Source organism: Phaenicophaeus curvirostris, chromosome 4 (assembly GCF_032191515.1).
Source record: "Phaenicophaeus curvirostris isolate KB17595 chromosome 4, BPBGC_Pcur_1.0, whole genome shotgun sequence".
Taxonomy (NCBI): domain Eukaryota; kingdom Metazoa; phylum Chordata; class Aves; order Cuculiformes; family Cuculidae; genus Phaenicophaeus; species Phaenicophaeus curvirostris.
The window spans coordinates 9,005,437-9,029,963 of record NC_091395.1 but is presented as its reverse complement, the minus strand read 5'-3'; the positions used below and the strand labels follow the sequence as shown (position 1 = coordinate 9,029,963).

General features: G+C 35.7%; 1 long non-coding RNA gene across 1 annotated transcript in view; it reads right to left on the bottom strand.

The window, feature by feature from the left end:
• Positions 1-4,970: 4,970 nt before the first annotated feature.
• Positions 4,971-24,527, bottom strand: part of LOC138719805 (uncharacterized) — a 36,786-nt gene continuing 17,229 nt past the window's right edge. Inside the window, exons 2-3 of the long non-coding RNA XR_011337306.1 lie at positions 17,962-17,992; positions 4,971-5,001 (exon numbers count right to left, since the gene is read on the bottom strand). This is a non-coding gene — a long non-coding RNA (uncharacterized lncRNA). The remainder of the gene's footprint in view (positions 5,002-17,961; positions 17,993-24,527) is intronic.

Below are 24,527 nucleotides of genomic sequence, written 5' to 3'. Positions count from 1 at the left end.
TAAAACAACAAAAAACCATTCTCACAAACATTCTAATCCTTCCTAGCATTTGGAAAAATTACAGAATAAATCACCTACAGTAGGAAATATTTCTTACCTGAATCTGGCCTAATTCTGTCTATTCAACAGACAGATCAAAAAAAGGCTAGTAGTGCCTTTAAAGCCTGGTACTAATGTTACCGTCCAGCGTTCACTTAATTGGGTCACACACAGCTGTACCAACTGACAAAGATAATTTGGTTACAGAAAGATTGTTCTGATTTTCCCCTACTCTACTTGAAGTGAATATTCTTGTAAAGGTCACCATTTTATTGCACAATTATTAGGCGCATCAGTACCCCCTTTAAGTGATATAGTTAACATTATCTGGTGGATTCTTTCTCAAATTGCCTGAATTTTATATCTGCCTACAAAGGCAGAAGCCAGGCATTCCACCACAGTATCTGAATCTGTCACAACTATGAACAGATCTTTAAACTTACAAAGCTCTGGGAAGGAAATACAGTTCTTACATTACAGGCTGAGAGCAAGGGTACAAGCAAACGAAGATGACTCTATGTCACTAAGGATAGCTGTGCCTTAGCTGAAAACTGACTTTCTTTTTTTTCGTATTCGAGTACCTTATCCTTTAAACCATCCTCCCAAATGCAAAGATAACTGCACATTAATTAACTGAAAACCATTAGATATGCAAGTCTTCCTTGTGCACCCGTCGCAAAGACTAGTACATTTAAAATACTGCATGTCACTGTCATCTTCAGAAAAAAAGTATTGCCTCAACTTTTCCATTATCATTGTAGGGGGCTTTAACAAATGGTGGATAGATGGTTAAAAGGGTATTTTAACATTAAAAATGCTTTTTTGAGGGTCTAGAAAAACGTTGGCCAAGGATCCATTTTCAACATATTCAATATTGATGTCCTATTAAAGAATATTTTTCCACCTTCTTTTTACACTGTAGTAGTCACAGCTGTTAATAAATTAGCACATTTCAATACCAATAAAGTTATCCCATGAGGTTCAAAGTAATTTAATTATTTCCAGTGTGCATTAAATAGTCAACTTTAAATACTTCTCTTTTAAAAAGCAGGTAATTTTTGTTCAATTCTACCCTGGCAAAATGAAGCAGAAGTAGTCTCTTTAATCTGAATAAAAATTTGAAGCTGTCTAAATTGTTAAAATACACACAAGTCCAAGAAAATTCTTGTATAAATTCTAACAAGGTAAAGATAAAAAAACCAGATTGCATATATTGAAATAGATCACAGACATAAAATGAACATTCCAGGCTAAGAACAGCAATGATTAAAAACGTTAAAGATGGATGTTCCAGCAAAGTTCTGGTTTGAAGGTTTAAAAACATGAAAGTTTTGAAAATTTGTCTCCTAAAACTTCATTCTTGACTACACAGACTTTTCTTGTAAAAGATGCTTAAACCTATAAAGTAACAAATTTAAAACTAGAAATCAAACAATACAGACCAAATTCAAAGATACTTTACCAGATAAAAACACCCTGTAAAGGCGGCTTTACACTCCCTTTGTAGTGCTTGACTATCCAGTTCCAATTGCAATAACGTAGAAGAGCCTGAGGTCTACACTGAGTTGTAACCTGATCTCTGTACTACAGAAAAGAAGGTCTGGCTTCAGGAGACTGGTGCAATGCAAAGGTCCTTCATGATAAGTCTTTTACTCAACAGTTTCCTCTATGCAGAGAAAAATCTTGCCTAGGGGGTTAAACCAGTTTTTAAGCTTTTCTATGAAGGAAAATTAGTGAAGAGGATACACTAAAAATTAGTACCTCCTGTGCAGGCAGGCAGGACAAGGATACTGACATCTCACTTTACTAGTAAATACAGGAGGATTTAACCAAGAGGTTGGTTTTTTCCCCTTTTTGTTTTTCTTTTTTTCTTTGCTAAATCAACTATTTCTCCAGTGTCATTCAACAGGTCAATCTACAAGCTCAGTTTTAACATTTGGGGGATGCAATTCAACTTACCAGAGTTGTGTATTTTTTAAGTCCTAGTATTTTGCTCTAGGAGATAGAGCACTTGAGCAGGAATTGCTGTATACCATTTAGATACTGTTCATGCGTTATAAAAATATTTGTTACACTGAAAAACATGGCTTACAAGAAAATGTCAAATCATAGAGGGGATCCCATTTCATTATTATCTATGGAAAAGTGGGAATCTTTTTGCACTAGTCACATTCTGGGTTTAAACTGTCCGTAAGATACTGTAACGTAATTGGAGAGAAAATAAACACCTTTGTCTAACCAAAAGCAAACTTTCTTAGAATAATTGAATTAAATTTCCATCCAATCTCACTAACAGCCACACTCGGGAGAATTTATGAACATTTCATTTTGAAATATTTATTGCAATTTTTAAAGGTGGATTGGTAAAGATGACTTCAGCTCTCCACATTACTTCTCTAATGCTCACACTTTAATTGACTTTATCCATCAATGTCGTATACTGTTTGGAGAATGGATGCAGGGCTAGAACTGTTAGCACTGCGTATGGAAAGGACTTTGATTTAATTAACAATAGTATCTCTGTAGGGAAGTTAAAGGCTATGTTCATTCTGTTCTAATAAATTGGATTCAGGCTCTTTGTTTGGACACAGTGGTGAATGATGTTTGGGTCTATTTCTAAGAAGTGGCAGGACGTGAAACAGTGATACGTTGCAGAATGGTAGTAAGTTCAAACCATTAAAAAAAAAAAAAAGAAAAACAATTACCTCACCTTATTAAAAATGTACCAGTAGTGCTGTGCTACATACTTTGTGAGCTATTGCTTCCTTGCTTCTGCGTTGGTTTCACCTGCCAGGATGAAAATTCAGTTTCAAAAACAATACTGCAAATACAGGAATGGATTTCCATGACACTTTGAATGTGTGTTGATAATGCCAAATGAGTCTCGTTCAGCTTCATGTTTTCCAATACATATTAATCTGTTTTGCATTTTGTACACTTCAATAAGCATATTTAAAATAATAGCCAAATAAATCTGGTTTTTAACAACAATTCTGATTAATGCATGAAGCATGGAATTGAGCTTGGACCTTGAAACAGAGAGAAGATAATGCTCACTTAAGTTCACCCTAAACAGAGTTAAACACCAGCACAGGAAGAAATGTTTTCCAATATTTGATTAAGGTACAGAATGCTATGTTATATGGGTGCATGATGAAATGTATCCTCTGCATTTTATAGTAACTTCTACCCCAGTGTGTCAGAGAACTCTATTTTTTTGTGTCATGCAGTTACTGAAGTACTGTTATATTATACTTTCTGCATCTTGTGTAGCACTTAAGCACTTTATAATTTTTAAAAACTGGTAAACCCAGTGCCCTAGAATCAAAAGTCAGAAGAGCTATGTGTTCTAATTATGGCCCTGTGCTTAGCTGAATTACACCATCTGCAGGTCAGTTACTTGAATGATGAAGAAGAGTTCACACAACATAACATAACATATACAGTCCAACGGCTTAAACCATGTGACTAGATTTGCATGGATGCATTTCTATTCTCTTCAACTTTATTTTTAGTGAAAAAAAATTTCCGAGACTGGACTTTCTGCCCTGGCCTGGTTCTTAAAACAGTCAGTCATGAAACAATAGATCACAGCTGGGAGGAGGCAGTAACACATGAGAGAAGTAGCAGAACAGTTGTTGTTCTCTTTTTAATCCAGAAATCTCATGTTTTAAATGTCAGACAACAAGGAGAGAGAACCCTGCAGAAAGATAAACAAAACTCACTATTTCTGAAGCAGAAATACACTAATTGGTATCAAAAAGGAGGACTGGTGATGGTAAACAGAGCATGGGCACATGAGTAAAAAGCAAGAACCACTGATAAATGCTTCACAAAAGCTGATAGGAGATTCTAAAGTATTGATTCTATCTTTTATCTTCCTAGGCTATGTGAGCAAGCAAATAAACAGCAGGACAACATCAGAACCAGAACTATTGAATATGGAAGACGAAGATTAAAGTAGACTTGAGTGTTTATTATCGTTATTTCCTGCTGGTAAAGCATTGTTAAGTGGAAGCACAATACAAATGCATGAAAGTAAAACAAGTGTTACGCATTTTGTACTAGAAGATCATACATAATATTTAATTAGAACATCTAAAAATATGCCAGCTTAAGTTTAAAGACAAAGAAAAGTGGCATTATTCATGCAGAGATTGAATCTAATAATTAGTAATTTTAATTTTTTTGAGTACTTCAGGCTGAATCCCCTGCGTGAAGTCTGTTTAGCTTTGTTGAGGATTTGTATATTTGCTTGTTGAAAGGAAAAGAATAAGTCATAATCTGTCACAATCAATAAACATGGATGATTAGATGCCTCTCACTAAAGACAGTAACATCTCACCCAGCGCAGAAACATTTTTTGAATTGAATAGTCACATGAATAATCCTAAAGTCTAGCTAAGGCCCTGCTTGATTCAAGGTAGCTGAAATGAAGTAACAAACACCACCTATGAATTGTCCTCTTATGGCAAGACAGATCCAGTCCAGTTTCCAGAAAAAGAATTAAAGTAATTTCTATATGCATTTAACTGCAACTGGACTTTAAATGAGGAAGAAAAACAGTATTTTATTTAATCTTCCACAGATCTTGTTTAAGGCACGGGTGGATGAGGTGCTAAGGGGAATGGTTTAGTGTTTGATAGGAATGGTTGGACTCGATGATCCGGTGGGTCTCTTCCAACCTGGTTATTCTATGATTCTATGAAACTCACTTTTCTATGGGGAAGACATGCTCATAAATTACGAATCTATTTAATGGTATGAAACCAAGGAATACCTCAAGAAGCATAAACCAGAATGTTCTTGTTGCCCTATACATACAAATGTAATGATAAAATAGAAACTCCTGTGAATAAACCCCTTATTGCCTTATGAATATGCCTTATTGCCAAAGTTTGTTTACCTTTCTGATGTCCGTACACATCTTCTGGCTTTTTGAAGCTTTTCTGCAGAGAATTTCTTCTAATAAGAAACAGAGACATAAGATCATCAGAAATATTTACTTTTCTAAGGAAACATGCTGTTACTCAGGAAGAAAAGATTAAGATCATTATACATATATAGGGAAGATATTCAGGTAGTGCAACTTGCCAAAAGTCATTAAAGGGTCAATAACAACATCAACCAGACCTCTTGCCTGCTTACATCTTTGCAGTTCTACAGTTTTCAGCTTTTAAAGATCGGCAGTCCGCCAAACTTTCCAGCGATGATGCAGATCCCTTTAATTTTTGGGCAAGTAATCTCTGGTAACCAGACTGTAGGTAATTTGGAATATTTGTATTTTAGTTCATCCCCCTCATGACTCTAGACTTCAGATAACTAAAAGTTTTGTTATGCTTTATTTAATTTCTATTTTTTCACAAAAAAAAAAAAACATTAAGAAAAACGTAGGCTTCCAGAATGTTCAAATAATTGTTTTCTTAATGAAAAACTAATGCAGAATGAAACACAAGAACCGACTGCCCAGAGAAGTTGTGGAATCTCCATCCTTGCAGGTATTTAAAATCTCATTGCACTTGGACACATGCAACCTGCTGTATCTGCACCTGCTCTGCAATGCAGGCGGACTAGCTGACTTCTGGAAGTCCCCTCAAACCCACATGATTCTGTGACTGTGCTGTGCTAGGCTACGTTAGAGGCATGTTAAGCAATCCTAGAAATCCAGCAACTGCGCACATTTCAATCATAATATTCTAGTGATCTTCAAGCTTTCATGGCTTTACCCATTCTAATATTTGTGTGGTCCCACTGCTGTACTTGTAAAAATTCACTCAACCCAAATATCCTCTAGTATAACAGCCATGTTAACTGCTCTTCTGGGCTAGATTTGTTTTGAGTAACTCCTACGTGTATCATTGTCCAGTACTAAAATTCAATGTCGGTGTAGGTCACAGACACCACACTAGCAATAGGTAATCATCCAATTACTGGAAATAGTGGTAATTCTAACAGACTCAGTTTAGCTGCCCAGAAAGCAAAGTGTGTTCTCTAAGGGATGAAAGATTTTGGCTTCATTCTTTATGGTTCTGCTCAAATTCTTAAGGTAGCACAGAAGAACTTGGAATAGGTCACAGAAACTTCCAGAAAATAGTCCTAGAAAGAAGAAATGAAGCTAATGTGATGCCAATTAAGCTTATAAATGCAGTACTTCTAAGCCCAAACCAGCACAAATTTCACATACATATTGCTCACATTTATTTACACCAGTATCATCTTTTTTACAGTCCAGATACTCCTAAGACATAGCAGCCACAAGTCAGCAATAGCTTGACTTTGAGTGTTAATTAAAGGGTGGTTTTGTTTGTTGGTTTGGAGTTTTGTTTGGTTTTCTTTTGGTGTGTGTGGTTTGCCACGTCACTGTACCAGTAATGAAGTGGGTGATTCAGCCTGTAAGGAAATAATGTGACTTAGAGTTGAGTTTTCAAGGACAACCACCACAGCTGGTCCTTGTTACTTCTTTTTTTCACTAAATGTAGCTTGGACAACTTAAGGCACACAAACTATGTAATTTCACCCTTATTAAAATTGTATTAATTGGGTTCTTTGCTTTCTGGAATGCAATGCCACATTCTCTATGAATGATCTGAATTCTTTTTTCCTCAACATATAGTTTTGCATTGCTCGGGGACAGTTACTTACCTTATTATTTACCATTCCATCAGTTTTTATTTAACCCATAAATAACGACAAAATTATTTTAAATTTTCTTTCAGAAAAAAATGAATAACATTGGGCTGCTTCCCAGACAAATCCAAATAAAACGTTTCCTCTTATTATTAAAGTTCATAATGAAGTATTGAGCCCCACAAAATCTTACCCTCCTGCTAGAAACAATTAGTACAAAACTGATATTGTATAATGCTGCTCTTTCAGTTGAGATGCCCTCTTTTTTCAGGTGCAAAACAAAAGCCCACCATGTCTACACAACATATGGGTATGAATCTCAATATTTTTCTGCTGTCAGTGAGTAGTACAGTTTGAAATCCTATGGCCTCTATCTGTAGTAGCTATTCTTCCTGAAAAAAAATAACAGTTTATAAATCTGCTGAGTTAGATCAAGCAGCGCTATATAATTTGAAGTCCCATGTGGAGACCAGTGTGGTTCCACATGATAGAATTTTTCTTTCTTCACTGTTTACTCAAAGAAGTAGGAAATTTCACATGAAATAATTGTGTTAAAGGTTAAGACTGAGAAGCATAGCACTACAAAATGGTAGGAAACAAACTGTACAATACAGGGCAGATCATTTAAGCACAAACACTAAAATTTGAATACTGTCTTGCATGACTTGCTCATACATTGGGTATTTCCTTTCCTCCTACCTTCACTTTGCCTCCCAGTCAAAATGACCCTCAGGTCCTGCAGCAGTTTTGTCCACTGGAAAGGAAGAGTTGTGATATCAAATTGAATAGACCATCTCTCCAGTGACCCTGATATTGACCAATAGCTGATGTTTCAGTTACAGTATAAGAATAAAGCAAGCATATGGTGAAAAAGTTCCCCAGAGTCCAGTGATTTACAGCTCAAGGGTTTATAAAACTGATGTGTTGACTGTTCAAATAATCAGGAACTGAGTTCAGGAATTACTATATGAATACTAAGACTGATGGAAAACTTGAACAAGTTTGACACTCAAAATCAGTGAAAACTTTCTACTTTAAATTTTGTTCTACACTAAAAATGCATAAGAAAGGTGCAACAAGGAAACCCCTAAGATTGTTGTGGAGATAAATTCCTTAAGGTTTGTAGAATACTATAGCTAGAGTTTATAGCAAAGAAGCACACAATGAAACTAGTAATTTTGTACTCTGTGGGGTTTGGAAAGCAAATTAAATAAGGCCTAGGGGAATGCATCATATGATCCATCACAACCAAACATCAAACAGTAAACCTTATGGTGACTACTATACATCTGTGCTCAAACATATACATAAACTATACATATACACACACACAATGTAAAAGGTAGAGATACTGTGCAGGGGAAAAAAAAAATCTTTATAGACTGATAATTAAAACCTTTGCAAATGTACATTCATTGAGGAGCTGAATAAAATTTCCATGTATATTCTCCACATTCCAACATTTGAAAACTTGATATATTATTTTTCTTAATGTGTTTTTCTGGGGTGCAAAATACATACATTTAGGTACAAGGAGTTTTTTGTGTTCTTTTTAATGTACCCAGCTAAATAATGAAAACTTAAAACTAGGCATTCCTCTTCCTACAGTTGATTCTGAAACAGTTCGCTTCGCCTCATGTCTACTGTAGCACAGTAATGAAATTGACACTAAAAACTCAGATACTTGTTTTCTGAAAAGCTGAAATGTGAGAATACTAAGTAGAAGACATCTGCTTCCAACAAGAAAGAGACCTATTGAGAAGATATTCTCCTATAGGTCATTTTAACATATAGCTTAATCCCTTAGTAACACTTTCAAAGGCACACTGAAACCTTGAGACTTCTTAAATACTAAGGCAGACCTCGAACTGTTGAGCCTTGACCTAGCCTGTCCAACTATTGGACTTGGTACGTGCAAGATCAGTTTACAGAAGGTTGCCTTGGAGCCCAAGATAAGTCACAGTAAAAGCTGTACAAGTTAGCAAAGACACACAGTAGAACTATACAAGCCTCAAATTATGTGGAAAGATCTACCCTGGATTTTGTTAAAGACGAATTTCACTCCTAAAGGAAACATTGCTGAGAGCAGTCAGAAACAGAAAAATAGCTCCCAAAACCAATTTCATACAAAGAATATAGAATCCTTATTATTTTTACAGGTATTTTGAAATTTCTGTCTTTGGACACATACTTATATATGCTCTTCCCCTTTCTTCAATTAAAGCAGAAGTTTTTTTCACAGGTTTTGCTTGACAAATTTAACTCCTCTGAAGTCTTGCTTCATCCCCTCAGGAACTACAACAAAATCTCATATAACAGTATATTGCAGACTTTTAAAACTATTATTTAGATAGTTTGGGAGAAAAGTGTGGGTTATATGAAACCAAATCATTAGGAAGCCTTTGGGTGTGTTCTGATTCTACACTTGTTCCTGCAAAAGTCCAAGTTTCCCTTCCAGGGAATACAATAAGCCAAAAACACCCGAGTATAGTAGCGTCTTCCTAAACCAGCATCAGAACAGAACAACAAATGAAAAATAGTGTTCAGCACACGAAGAAGCCAAGAAGCAATGTCTGTGTCTGCCTCTCATTCTGATACAAGTTCTGCTTCCAACATTTCATAAATATTTGCTTTTACTTCTGTACGGTCAAGTGAAAGCTCAGGTTATTACTAAAATGTCACTAAGCAGTGTTTCTGAGGATATACATTTGAAAGCCATGTTTAAAGGTACGATTGATTCAGCTGACCTTTCCCTGTTCCTGTGAAGACAGATGTTCCAATGGCTAATGCAGGAAGCTACTCTATGTGTCACACCACAGTTTTACTTGCTTGAACTTTCCACAATCCACACATGTTTAAAAGTACCAAAAGAAAAAAAAAAAAAGAAACCCAAAACTTTAACTAAAATCAAACATAAGAGATTTTTAATTTGCTTTCACCTGAAGAGCTCAGGTTAAAAGATTAAATTGAAGTTCTTCAGTGAGCTACTTGTAAAGGCCCAAGAAGGACCTTACAAAGTAAGTACACATGCACTCCTAGTAGAGGTTTATGCTGAAGAATGCAGAGCAATTTACAACTAATGCCTAATTCAACTTTAAATGAGCAAGGGCGCACCTTCAAGTCTCAGGAGCACTAAGTTCCCATGAGCATATTTATCCTGCAGGAATGTAGTTAGTCTTGATTCAGTGTACTCCCAACGAAATAAATGGTACATCTTGTCAAGCAAAATGGTTCACTCTGCAAGGAGCATTACAGCCTCTCTCTCTGTTCATGGAATGCCACATGTGTTTTTTGACTACAGTATCACCTCTTCATTGCTTGCCCAGTTTAGTGTCAAATCTGACTATCATACACAGAAATCAGGACAGGTATTAAGAAATAAAACCAAGTCCCTTTCTAAGCATAAAATGCTTGTTGTTCAACCTAGTAATCAGTGCTTAAGAATATGCACATTTCAGAAACATTATCACTGAAACATTATCAATCCACCAACACACTTCTATATATGTCTGTGGGCATACTCCGGTTTGCTTCGAGTGATGCATTCTCTATGTAAATTAATTGCTTCTTCTTGAGCTGTCAAATCTATAAAGCATACAAAGCATCTAGAAACCATCCAATAATAGCATATTATCTCATAAACCCAACCTTCATTAGGAATAACACAGGAAAGCATTACACTGTGCGTAGAGTAATTTAAATTGTGACTTTTTGATAGAATAATAGAGGTTTGTCTTAATTATAACATGCAGGTAACAAAAAACCTTTCAGTCCTAAAATGCCTCTCAGATAATTTAAATGCATATAATTTTTGCAGCAGCAAATTAAAGCTTGGAGATTTGGAAATCCTGTCTGGTGAGCAACTTCAATAGTTTGTGTAGATGGAGAGGGTTTATATGCCAAGGCAAAATTGACATCTTTTACCCACCTTCTCATTCTCAAATTTTTAAAGCTGGTCCCCAGCCTATTCACACTTCAGTTTTAAGGTATAACATGTTATCCTCCGATACCAATAAAAAGTGGAAGGGCAAACCAATAAGGTAGCAGACAGCAAGAGGATGGGCAATCATCCTTTTACAAAAGAACAATCTAACAGAATAGGTATTCTCAAGTGAGATTTTTGCTTTCTGTCCTGCACTGAAGTAGAGAAAATACAGGGTCAACCATAGCACTTCAGAAATCAGAATATGGTTATTCAGTTTTGTCCATAGAACCATAGAATCACTAGGTTGGAAAGGACCCACCGGATCATCTAGTCCAACCATTCCCATCAAACACTAAACCATGCCCCTCAGCACCTCATCCACCCGTGCCTTAAACACCTCCAGGGAAGGTGACTCAACCACCTCCCTGGGCAGCCTGTTCCAGTGCCCAATGACGCTTTCTGTGAAAAATTTTTTCCTGATGTCAAGCCTGAATCTCCCCTAGTGCAGCTTGAGGCCATTCCCTCTTGTCCTGTCAAGTTTTTTAACCGAATAAAAAAATTATTTCCGTGAAACAATTCAAAAGTCTGGTCCTGCTGTCAGATAACTCAGCACCAATGTTAATGTTTTCTCATATGGGGTAACTAATCAAGATTTTAGGTATTATTTTTATCCATTTTTCCACCTACAAAATAAGGTTCACCAAGGAGGAGTTCCCCTATAGTCTTCCATGTACAACATTCAGTGACTCGCTTAAGCTTTTCTCCATAGTCTAAGTTTTACAGCTTCAAAAACTCTACCTCAATAGCACATCAGTCCTGAGTACATACACAGCTGGGATACACATAAGAAAATTAACCTTTGCCATATACTATTCATTCTCTGGTGCTGAATAGCAGCAGAGCATTGATTTCGCTAGGCCATTAACATATATTTAATACTAATTGGTAGTCTGTGCTTCACAGGAGGATGCAAAACGTGGCACAGGGAAACAACTGCATCAGTCTCAGACTGTTACATGAACAGTTTCAGAAGGCAAGCACCTGAAAATATCTCTGAGAGACAAGGCAACCTTCCTTCTCTCAAAACCAGAACATTACTCTGAAAAATATACTGGATTACACTTCTCTGTGTATGTGATATGATCAGTTAGGTTCTAGTCACTGCATCTTGAAATGTAAGAAACAGCTTTTTGCTAAAGAGCAAGCGTGAGAAAGGTTTCAAGATTAAGGAAAATCAGGCTGCTATCTAAAATTGTCTGCAGCTTCTGTGGACCTCCCTGAGCTCAGTCCAAGGAATTGTCACAGAATTGTAGTTGGGACAGGGCGATAGCCTAGATTTATACAGTCCACAGTTAAGTCTACACTGAAGCTCATACTTTATAATCTGTGTTATCTTTCTTCATTTTTTTTTCATAAATCTGAAATGAAAGCCACAGAATATTCTCACCTTTCAGCATGGAAAGCATAATAGTCAGGTGGAATAATGTTTGTTCCTGGGAAAACAGTACACTCAAAGCCTCATACTTGTAAGGCAGGAGATAGTCCATTCCAAAAAGCAGTACAGGTTTCATAGGACCAATCATAGTATGGCCCACTGAGATGTCCAAGCACAGGTGGCTTCAAGATACCAGATCTAATTGATCATTATACTGTTCTTCAAAAAGTTTTGTTAATATAGTTCAAAGGGTCTTGAAGTCACTTGATTAAAATCGCTTTCATCCTCTGAGACTAGAACAAATAGATTCGTATTACTAAGGAAACTTGTCTGTAGAAGTGCCTAGAGAAGAAAACAGCAACAAAACCAACCCTAAATCCATTGTTAATAAGGTTATTTTCTCTCATGTTTGTGGCATACATGAAAAGCATGACTATATTGTTACAGAGGCACTCACTGGGATGACCTACATAACTCATTCATGGCTTTGCTGCATAAGAATCTTTGATACAGCTATCCAAAAGAGATGTCAGTAAAACATTTACACCACGCTTTGCTATCCAATGTTCTGTTTTTATGATTAATGCAACTTGTACCTTAAAGTAGCCAGAATTTCAACACACGAGCTTTTCAATACCGAATTAAATTTCTGCCACTATCTTCCTATAAAAGCAAACTGAAGGATCCTAAAACAGAAACATACCAAAACAAATCTCAAACATTCCTTCGGAAAATGTATAATCATGTAATGGGGATCAAAGCTGAATATATAAATCCAAATGTGAAAAAGAACAAAATATGCTCACCATGCCTAAAATCACTGGTAGACAACCTACCTGTCTAACATCAGAATACCAACCAAAAAATAAAGAACGTATACAAGGGAAAAATAATCTTTGCATATTACAGAGGAGAAAAAAATTAAACCAAAAATCCCCTAAATAAAAACCCGCATGTGCAATGCTCTTAATATGCCACAGCCTATCTCTGCATCTATCAATCAATGTATGTATAAGGAAATATACACCAAGAACCAATTAATATACTAGCATATAAAGATAAAACATCAGTACATATTTAACACTGATACACAACCACGTCCTGTATCAATAGAGACAAAAATAGGTTTGTAGGTAGGGTAAAATGTATTTTACTAGGCTAGATGCTATAGTTGATAAAACAATCCAGCATTCATGATCAGAAATTTTTCTTTGGGTAAGTAAGGATGGTATAAATTTGCAACTATATCAGCTGGTCTAGCAAAAGGGTACTAATACTATTTATAAACCTGACTTTGTTGCTATAGCAAAATACCATTATCACCTCCCCAAACATGTCTACAATTTTTATTTGATTTAAAATAGTTATTGGGATTTGATAAAAGCTGAGCTAATTGAATCATGCATTCACCTACTTAAATTATTACGCAATTTCACAACCAAATTCAGCAAGAAAAATCTTCCGAAAAAAATATAAATCACCTCTCGCTCTTTGTTGAAATATACATAATGTTTTGGGAGATCCTTTCAAACAGCTAACAAATTCATCCACAATTAAAACTATATCTTGAATTTCAGTGAAAGCAGTTGCTCTCCAAAGCAAAGAGAGAGATAAAAAGTGAATCCACGTTTATTAAATAAAATGCTTTGAGGTAATTTTGGAAGAGAACCACTAAAAAGCAATTCTAATGAAAGAGAATAACACAGCATACAACTTACAATAAAAGAAGGAAAAGAAATTTAATAATATTTACTTAAAGAAACTTTAAATATTTGTCAAGTAAAAGTGCTTTTTTGAATATTAAGTGGATGTTTATTCATTTCAGTTGAAAAGTGAAATGAAATATCAGATGTCAGGTTGTTAGCAGAACATCAGTGCACATTCAAAGTAAAATGAAGTAGTTCACTAGCCTGTGTGAATTAAGATGGAAAATATTTTACACAAATTCTGTTATGTAAAAACAGTGTAGGCACTGACCCTCTGAAAAGACACTCCTAAGTCTGCAAGCTTTGAGTGCTGACTTTCAATCTGTGAAGCCTTTTGGTCTCTTGTAAGCACTGCATGCTGCAGAAGTGCTTGACATTGAGCAAATTATATTGTATGACATATTCTTACATTAATCAGCATTTAATTAAAAGCTAAAGAATACAATTTAGACAAATAAAGCTCTAGGTTACCTGAAGAATTAAAATGTTTGAAGTGCAGGGTATTATTTTGGCTGTTCTGCCAATGGGATTACCATTGGATTAATAGACTCCCTGGGAAGAGGATTGTTAAAACAGAATTTTCATTTTTTGTTAGTGGAATGTGTATTAAGAGGCAGGCATTACCAATAGGTTTTGGTTTTGTTGCACCAAAGAGAGCACTGGGTGAAGGCACAGAAAGAAGAAATGTTACTTATTCCTCAGTTGTACAGATAAAGAATGGTGGAGGGCAGTTTTGAAGAGGGCATAGGCATGCCAGGAGAAATGATAGCAAAATGAATATTCTTAGTTTAAAGGGAAGGTAAATTCTACAAAAGGAGGCAAGCAAGAATGTAGCCTCAGGGGAGGTGTTCTGGAAGTTGAATACAACACAACTTTAGCTAGAGGATGAGGATAAGACATGCTGCAAAGAAGAGCCCACGGCAGAATTTGGCCTAAGCAGAACTAGAGATGAGACAAAACTCAGAGCTGAGGTGTCTAGGACTACGGTTAATGACATATAATTGTTTATTAGTTTTCTTTAAGCTCTTGTTTCTAACACAACAGCAACACATTCAAATCTAACTCAGAGTAAAGGCAAGCAGACTATTGTGTGCTGTATGTAAAATCGTATGATGCATCCACAAATTTTTAAGTAAACCTGACACAACAAAGTGCTTGTAACATTTTTACTGGAATGAAATCATGTTTAGTTTCTCAAGATAGGATTAATAATAGCAAATTAATTTATGCTCCCTCTAAAACAGTAGGCAGAGACATGCAGCCGGTATAGTCATGATAACGTCTGACTCGCTTGTCTCCAGTGCAATAAATTTTGATGAGGTATCCTCTATGCAAATTGAACCCAGATATTTGATCCAAAAAAAAGTGAGGCTGTAAGAAACAATTTGCAGGGCTGTGTCATGCCTTACTGAGTAATGATCCTTCTGCTATAAATTAGGGTGATACAAAATCCATCTAAGTCAAAAGCATTTTCTTTTTGACCTACACTATGAGATACAAGATTATATGAGTGACAGGATGGGTAGTAAGTGTTGCTACTGTCCACACTTCTTTTATATTTAAATTCCAATCAGTGAACAGGTTAGAATCATACATTCAATGAACGATTTTTTTTTTCTTTTTTTTATGTATAAGAGTGAAACATTATAAAAAAAGTAACAACAGATGAACTCTAGAAAGCTTAAAAGCTGATCTTGGTAAAGCATGCAAAGTCTCAGCTGCATGCCTGAATCTGCTGGCTACGCAAAATAGAGTAAAAATATTGTGACAATTTCTTTATGTGATGCTTTCAATGCAGCTGAAAAATTCTGCAAGAGGGACCCCTGTAACCTTTCTGTCCACCTTTAATGTGCTAAACAAAGAATTTTAAGAAGGAAGAAAAAATATTTGAGGTCTCAGCTCTGCAGAGCTTCTCTCAGCACATGGATGGCAAAGTGGAAAGTTATCAAACAAGACTTGCTGTACCATTCTACACCCTGACATTATTTAGAAGTGGCTAGACCAGTACATCAAATAAGCACAGCTAAAATATACTGTCATAGCTCTCTTTCTTCACACCTTCTGCCTTGAGGATGAATACAGGCAACAGCACAGCACCTGGGAGGTCAACTTTCCAGTATTCTAGGCATGATCCACACATTGAATAAAGTCCTGCCATATTATCTGAGTGCTTTTGCTTCCTAAATTAAATTTGCATTGCATGAAATGATCAAAGCCAGCATGTAGCCCAATAAGGTTCACTGCATGCAAGTGTATGGAAAGCAGGTGTGTCTACCAGAACAAGGAGTATGGTGGAGAATCTCATTTTTCATACATAAAAAAACCCAATAATAAACATATAACTCAAGAGTCTGGCTTTGCATGCATTCAAAAGCTCCTTATGCTGAGTGTCACCTTACTCATAAAATATTCTTGCATATTCTATGGATCTCCCAAGCGCACAAGGCACTGTCATTTACCATTGCAAGTATAGCCGCCTGATCCAAGGTAGAGGAATTAGCCTGCAATTTTCCAGCTTTGCAAATCTGAACACAGAGCTTCCAGTGATACAGTAAAGGCTGACTTTTCAAAGAAACAAAGTAAGAAGCAGCTCTGAATTTGAAAACTGCTCTCCAGTTACAGTAGCATAACTTAGGTCACATTTGAGGAAAACAATCTGGATTCTCTTGCTGCCTCACCTTAACACTAAGTTTATCATTGGTTCTGACAGAGAGAATAGGTATCAGTTATGCTGGGGGAGGAAGAAAAAATTGTTTGGGTTACCTCCAGATATTGTAGTTAGACCTAGACTCTCCTGGATTCCAGCAGGAACTGAACAGAAGCCATTTTTTTTGTTTTATGTTAAATGTGCAAACTGTTACCTGCATTGATAAAAAAATGTACTCCTTTCTCCATTCCATTTTAATTTTTAAGAGCTACTTGTGAGCATACTGGCACAACATCTGTCTTTCACCTTGTACTGAATTGCATGTTCTCAAACTGTGAAATCAAGCTAAAGGCTGAAGGCATCACAGCTTTAGTGCCCCCAAGAGTAATTACATAAATGGAATTCCAAATTATTCATATGTTACTGTTGTCCGTGTTGTCACGTAAGTGCATTTCATTACAGTCAGACTAATAAAATCACATCGTATTAAAAATATGATCAGTATTTAAGATACACAAATGGTTGTAGAGTTACCCAAAGACCTTCAGATCCAGGAACTTACATTGTCCGATGGCAGAGTCAAAAAGGACACAAGAATATAAAAAGATCAAGAAAAACACATATACTACTTCCTTGAGTACTCTAACTTCTAAATATTTGAGATGGATTACTTGAATCACAGGGTTCCATGGAGATTGTAATACTGAAAGGTCTTGTTTTCCATGAACTTTCCTACTCTCCCATTGAACCACCATAAAGCTTTACCAAACACAACTGCCTAACTGCAACACATTTCATGGTCTATTGTTATTGTTATTATTAGTGCACATTATCTTATATTATTTTAATATACTTTGGACACTTGCCTGGAATCAAAGGGGTTTTAATAAAGCACAGAAACATAAACCAGCAACCATTTTCAGAATTGAAGTATGAAAACAGTTCCACTCAATTATGTGCCTGTTCTGCTAACTTTCCTCAAGTCAAATGTAAAAGTAGACATTTAATTAGTTAGCTATCATATATATTAACATAAATGATATATAATATATAAATAATAATACATAATATATAAATACATATTAACTAATGTATATTTAGTTTTATTTCTTTATTTATTATCAATGGACTGACTTTTGTTTAATTTAAAGTAAATGGGCATCTGCAGTTCTACAACCAAAATCTTGCAACACCACAGAACATTAAAAACTAAAACTGAAATGGACTATTTGCTTACCATAAATGATAAAGGCCACCTTTGCCCTAGCTTAAAGATGGGCCAAAAGAAAGCCAGCAGAGCAAACAATGAGCAGAAATTTGATTAAATCCTGATCAAGGTCACAAGTATTTGATGCATTTTTGAAGTAAAATATCCTTTAGACTCTCATATAAAATATCAACTATTTTAATAAAATATTCCAGCCTTTAACTATAACCTGAACAAAAATAAAATTTACATGTTTTTTAATATGGAGCTTTTAGCATGCTCTTTGATTTTTTTAAATGACAGATTTTAAGTCAGTAGAAAATCCAAAATGAAAATAAGTTCATGGTACGTGATATCATTAATGTACATACTCACTATTAACAGGATCACAATGTTCCTGGGCTGCCTGAAAAATAAATACCATCAATGTAATCTACAGAAAACTAAAGCCACTTAGAGTAACAGAAATATTAATTATAACACATGTTGGAAAGGGATACCACTAATTGCAGAGTACACAATCAGGTCTTGTGGTCCAGTGGACTCAGAAAATCTAAAACATATTCATATGGGATTGACCTTTTCTTTTTCCTCATGAAACACCTAGAGAAGAGATGCAGAGCCAGTATTCAAAAGTTATTAGTGTTTTACATTCAATAACAGATGTCCAATTACAGACAAATCACTTACTATAGTTCTGCTTTAGGGTGTAACATATTCAGGTCTAACGTACATTAGGCTGTCATCAAGTATATCTTTAAAGTGTTTTGCAGTTGCATGGCACTAATGTTGCACCAAGATGTTTACAAGCACTGAGTAAATTCATATTCATATCACTGGAACTCTGGATATAGGTTGATGTCATGTACAATTTATCTGAAGCAAATGTGAACTGTTTGGCTGGATAGGATGTGATTGTGCAATTCTCATTTTTTTTCTACCACCACTGTCTCATTTTGCTGACAAGGAGCTTACTCTGCTGCTTCCTTTCAGGATGTTTGAACCCTTACAGTTTGTTTCGTTTGCATTTATTGCTTCTCAAATGCAGGCATTTTATAGAAAGAAAAATTCACCTTGCTCTGCTTTGAAAATAAGCAAAAATCCAATTACAACTTTAAGGTTAAGGACTTTAGGCTATATCTTGTCCTTAGAAAATGTGGAAATGGTGATTTTGTGCTGGTACATAAGGCTCACAGGCATATTAGCTCACAGAAATGCAGCACCATTACAGAGGCTCCTATTGAGTAGTTAGATACCATTATACATCTGCTCCTCAATATTCTTTTTAAAAAAAATTTATTCAGAAATTTGCACATCTGACTCTGTCATAGCATTTCTCCCAAAATGCTTGAAATCTAACCTTTATATACATATGTATGCATACATACACAAGAAATCAAAAATATGAGAGATACACTGCAAGCCTAGAAATGTCAGTTCAGAATTTTCAATTTTGACTTATTCAATGCAAGATGAAGGCTGTAACTTTTTTTTTCTGACTGTCTATATAACATCACAAGCAATGACATATACCTGAAGACAGTGACAGCACGTAGCATCATCCCTGACAATTCAACAGATGAGTTCCTGTTCTTACACTGGGAAAATTCCTACTTAAGTGAATTTATCAAAATAACAGTATACTCTGAAAAAAAGGTCAAGAGGTTTCTTGTGGATTTATGATTTTTAATCTTGACTCCTACAAAAAATAAACTGACATAATCCTATTGATGAAGTTATCAATATAATGTACATATTTGCCTCAAGTTCACAAGTAATTTGGTCCCACACTGACATTCCAATATATCCTATGAGACTTCTTGGTAAAATTTAATTTCCAGGAAACAAAGCAAAATATGTTACTGGCAGATCTAAATTAATCTGCAGGTATCCAGGAAAAAAAAAAAGAAGTTGTTTCAAGGAACCCTCAGCTACCTTTCAGTATTTTCTACAGAAAACTTTCAGAATTATTTGTTATTTATACAGTATTTTCCTATCTATCACTGTGTTTGGACATGTTTGAGACAGCTGCTTATCTCAACTGAATATTTGACAGAAGCTAAAAAAGAAAGCATAGTATCAAAGAAGTTTTAGTAACACTCTCACTCAAATATGCTTGTTGGAAGGAAAGACCATTGCCTCTCCAAGACTGGAATGTCTGATACAAAAAAACCCATGGGTATGCCAGCACCTGCCTGTAGCCTCCCTTGCATCATTTACTCCGTAGATGGTAATTTTGGTCACTTTAAGGTAACATCAATCAACAAATATTTAAAGAAAAAAAGAATTTTCATTTACATAATTTGCACAAATTCTTGCTTTTATACCGGTTTCCCACTGTGAACTTTATTCTGATACTTCTTTGTGGGTTGATAGGTATCACTTTAGAGTCAGCATGAACAAATCAATGCATTTAATTTCCACCTTGCTGCCCTAACTCACTTTTCAGTCTTTATAAACACCATTGTCATCTCATCTGTAATTCAAACCTAGAAAAACCTTTAACGTGGATCTTTTCCTCATCCTCAAGTCACTGAGATATTTTAATCTCACTCCATCTTCCTAAACACATTTTCTAACGAGAAGGCTTTCTTGTGTGTCCAAATAGATGAAATTAGGGCCTTGGCCTTGTATCTAATGTATTTCAGTTTTCTCTAGTCAACCCTGACCACCTCCATTTTAACATCATGGAAATCCACTCAAAATGATGCACACAAAAAAAAAAGACAATTTTCCTTTTTATCACATATGCCTTGCCAAATCTGATCTCCTTTTATGGCTTTCTCTACTCTCTGATTTAAATACAAAATTGTCTTCAGTATCGCTTGTCCCCATGTGTGCTACAAAAGCATTCTCTTCTTTTCTCCAGCAGTTCTCTAGCTGTTGAATTTTCAAAGAGCTTTCCACAGCCTCCTTTTGATGTCATTTTTTTAGTTGGAAGCACTTGTAAATTTCCTAGAACTACCCCAATGTCTTCATCATCTTCAAATTTCACCAGAACAATGCTGGACAAAATAAAAATAAGTCAAAAGGACTCAACTTCCTACAGCTTTCATTCAGTGCTTTAAAAGTCAGTTTCATTTTTTCTTATATCCCTGGTTTCATAGATACTGGTAGTCATAAAAGAATTCCTCAGACTATTCTCATCTCATTTGGAAATGCACTCAAAATCTCTGGTTTTCCCCTCACCGTATCTTCTCACAACACTAAAACTTTTCACAATCAAATAATATTTTATATTTTTAATAGCCCTACACTCTCTTTTTACTTAATCTTACTTCTACGTACTCTTTCCTTACTACTGCAATGTTACTGCTATATCTACCACGTTCAATTTACCACTCTTGGCCTTCTTCAGCACCTCATGGACTGTTTCTTAGAAAAGCATAAAAAGAGCACTGCAATTTCTAATGCATGTTAGAACCATTTAAATATACAACTTAGTTCATTGTAAACAATGCTGAGATATGCGCATCAAAAATGGTATTCTTTGTATTCTTTCATTAATAAATGTCTAATGAGACTCAGCTTGCCATTTAACCCCATAATAGTCATTGCTCAAATTGTACTTTGCAGTGGGAAGTTAAAACTGAAAAATGACCCCAAGTGAAAATGCTGATGTTCAGATAATTAACATTTTAGTAGTTCCCCTTCTGAAAATGCCCCGTGACTCTCTTCAGCAGACTTGCCCAAGAGCTTTATATAGCCTCACTTAAGGGAACAAGTAATTAGGAAGGATTTAAAAGGTCCCACTGGTCACTTCAAGACCTAGGATAGCTTCAAAAAGAAAATGAAGCCATTTATACTGCATTGTTCAGTTTTGTGACTAAGATTTCCTAATATTTAACAGAAGTGTTGAAAATCCAAAGAAGCTTTAAACAACCAGGGAACAATGTAAAGCCAGAAGTGAAAATATTTAAGGTGAAGTAAAGAGGATTTCAAATCCATTTTACACAGCTGCATATGCTGTGACAGTTTATTAAGCTGCAAGGCAAGGCATTTTTTTTCTTGCTGAAATATTTACCATAAGCTAAATAGAATTGTCACAGTGTCTCAAGTCACCGCCATGGAAAGCTGAACATTAGCATTCCCAAATGAGAACGGTCCTTGATTGATTCACTGACTGAAAGGATGAGTAAAATCAGATCAAATCAGAAGCCAATGTGCAGAATCCAGATCTGTGGAGGGAACTGAAAATGGGAGAAAAGCTGGGGAGGGCAAGTAATAGGCTTTGTGCATTGGTAGATAGAAAACAGCTGAGAATTTATCATGTTTTGAACTGCTTCCTGTTTCTGAGATTGTACCAAGTGAAAAGCATATGCATTCAAACCTTTCTTTTTGTAGGAGAAACTGCACAATTTCCTGAAGGTTTGGAAGGAGTTATGAGGAGTGATGTGTAAAATGATGATCTGGGGTTAGTTTGGTTTTTATGAAACCATTACAATAAGGCAAGATCCTTTAAGTTGTACCCTTCACAACTGATGTATTACTGGATTTGGTAGAAAAGCAGGAACAAAAAGCCCTTCATCTCCCAGGTAGGCTACAATTGGAAACATCTCTCTCAAAACTACCTGCCAACTGCAACAAGACAGATCTGCTATCCAAAAGACAACTTTCTTCTAACTACATCCTTCCTTACAAAATCCTTTTTAAATGTGAAGTCATGAAATAAAAGAATCACTGGTGCACATAAAAGTTTGGTCATTCAAACTGGTCATTTACTTCAGCAGGTTTAATTCAACACTTAGGTTAACCACAGCAGTGCCCAATTTTATTTTGTACATGTGAACAGAGCAGTTGTGTGGGGTAAAGCAGAGAAGACAATGAGTGGAAAACTGAGAGAAGCAGGAAGAAAACCCTGCCTGCCTGACTCCTGCAAACACTTCTGCAGAAGTCAACGGAACTACTCTTCTGAATCAGGCACGCAAGATGCGATCCCTTGCTTTTTCCCCCTTGATATTTGGAAAGAAATCATTGCCCTGTGTGTGTTCCTCACAGCTAGACCCTGGAATAAAAGATACTGACCTTTAAGAGTTCATTCCTAATTAAAGTTACCCATTTGAAATCACACAAGTTGTTCTGGCACCTTTGGCCATTCATGGATATTAACTGTTATCTGAAAAAGTACCAAAAAACAATCTGCAATTAAATGTCCTCTAAAACTCTGGTTTTTTTTAATAATGAAGAATTTACAATTAATACTGACAGATTTCTTTCAAGTCCTCTGAAAATATTTTCAACAGTTAGTTTATGATTATTTATACTAGAACTGGGAGGTTAATTATGATATTGCTTGGAAATTTTGGCATTAAACATTGCATTAGAAGTCAGAGGTTTCACAATAGGATGTCATCTCTCCAAGAAGTTATTACAGAGTCTACGAAATTGAAAAATAAGCTGTGTCATGGAAACTAATGTGTACCACTAATTTTGTCATCGCATATTGTCTTTCTACAAAATAAGTTGTTCTGGAAGCAAATCAAACACAAGTTGCTGTGTGTTCTTCTTACAATAACGTATAGACCTTCCATTTCTTACTTATGCCTTAGCTGAGCTCTAATTCCTGACAGTTTCACTTTTTTAACACAATTTTTTCTTACAGGGAGAGGTTGGAGGGGCTGAAGAATTGGGAAATCAACAGGAATTCTCTTCTCCAACTAGTTATGACTTATAGATTTAATAATTCTGAGTCCTATAAAAACTTGCATGAGTAGGGAAGCTCAACAGTAGCAGATATTTGGCATACCAGACTTCCGAATTCAGAATATATTTGGAAATCAAAATTAAACTAATAAAATGAAAGAAGGATAATATCTCTGGAAAAGAAGATTGGCATGATTTAGGCTGGGATGCAACAAAGAATATCAGAAGGCTAATGTGTGAAAAGGGTCTTCACCTTCTGAAACCAGATGGGGGGGATAGTCTGCATCCCTAGAATACTACGCCCATCCAAAGAACAATAACTCATTTTCACCCCCAGCATGACCAACAGTGAAAAGCTCTCATGTGGCCCATTTTCACTGAGAACTTCATTGATTTTTTCATGTTTACATAGTAAAGGAAAGGATAGTCACTGGTCACAATAGGAAGAACTAAGAAATCCTGTTAAATGACAAAGGGTGGAATAATCACCTAATTAAGTCATAACTGCAGGAAATTAGGCAGATTCTTAAAATATGCATGGGTAATGGATCAGTATATTTTCCAGGCTTCACTCTGCTGTTTTAATCTGCAATATGTATGCTAAAGGGGAGGAAAGAGGCAGGAGGAGAAAGTAGTGGGATAGCACAATTGAGAAAGATCTGTGTGCTGCATCTGCTTTGAAACTCAAAATAAAAGATTAAAATAGATCTTAAAACCAAGTTTGTATTGGTTCATGTCACATGAGAGATATTTTCATTATGTACCTCTGATATTTAAAACTATTACTTTTCACATACACCTATAAACAGTTTTATAGTTATATATATTATAGAAGTGCAGGGGATCCAACATAGGTACGATATAAGACAACTGAGACCTAAAACCAAGGTACGTCAGTGTCATACTTCACCCATTCACTGAATTCCATACACTTGGGAATCCTGACTACAAAACAGACCCCATTTACTCCATGCCTGTCTTTCAAATGCCGAGACGTATGTATGTGATGCTGAAAAAAAGTGGTTTTAGACATTGTCCCTCTACAGTTTGGAATCCCTTACTCTGTAGACTTGGTTAGTCCTAGTTATTCTCTGCTGTTCACTGCACTCTCTGGACTCTGGGAAGCACATAATTCAGCCTCATTGGGCCTATTCAGTGAATGAATAGCCAAATAAATGCCTGAATACCAACTCTGCACCTGATGAAGTATTACTCTCCTTATTAATAGTCCTTAGCATTTTCAAGATTTACAGGAGGAAGGAAAATACAAAAAATTGCTGGAAAATAAGAATTGTGAG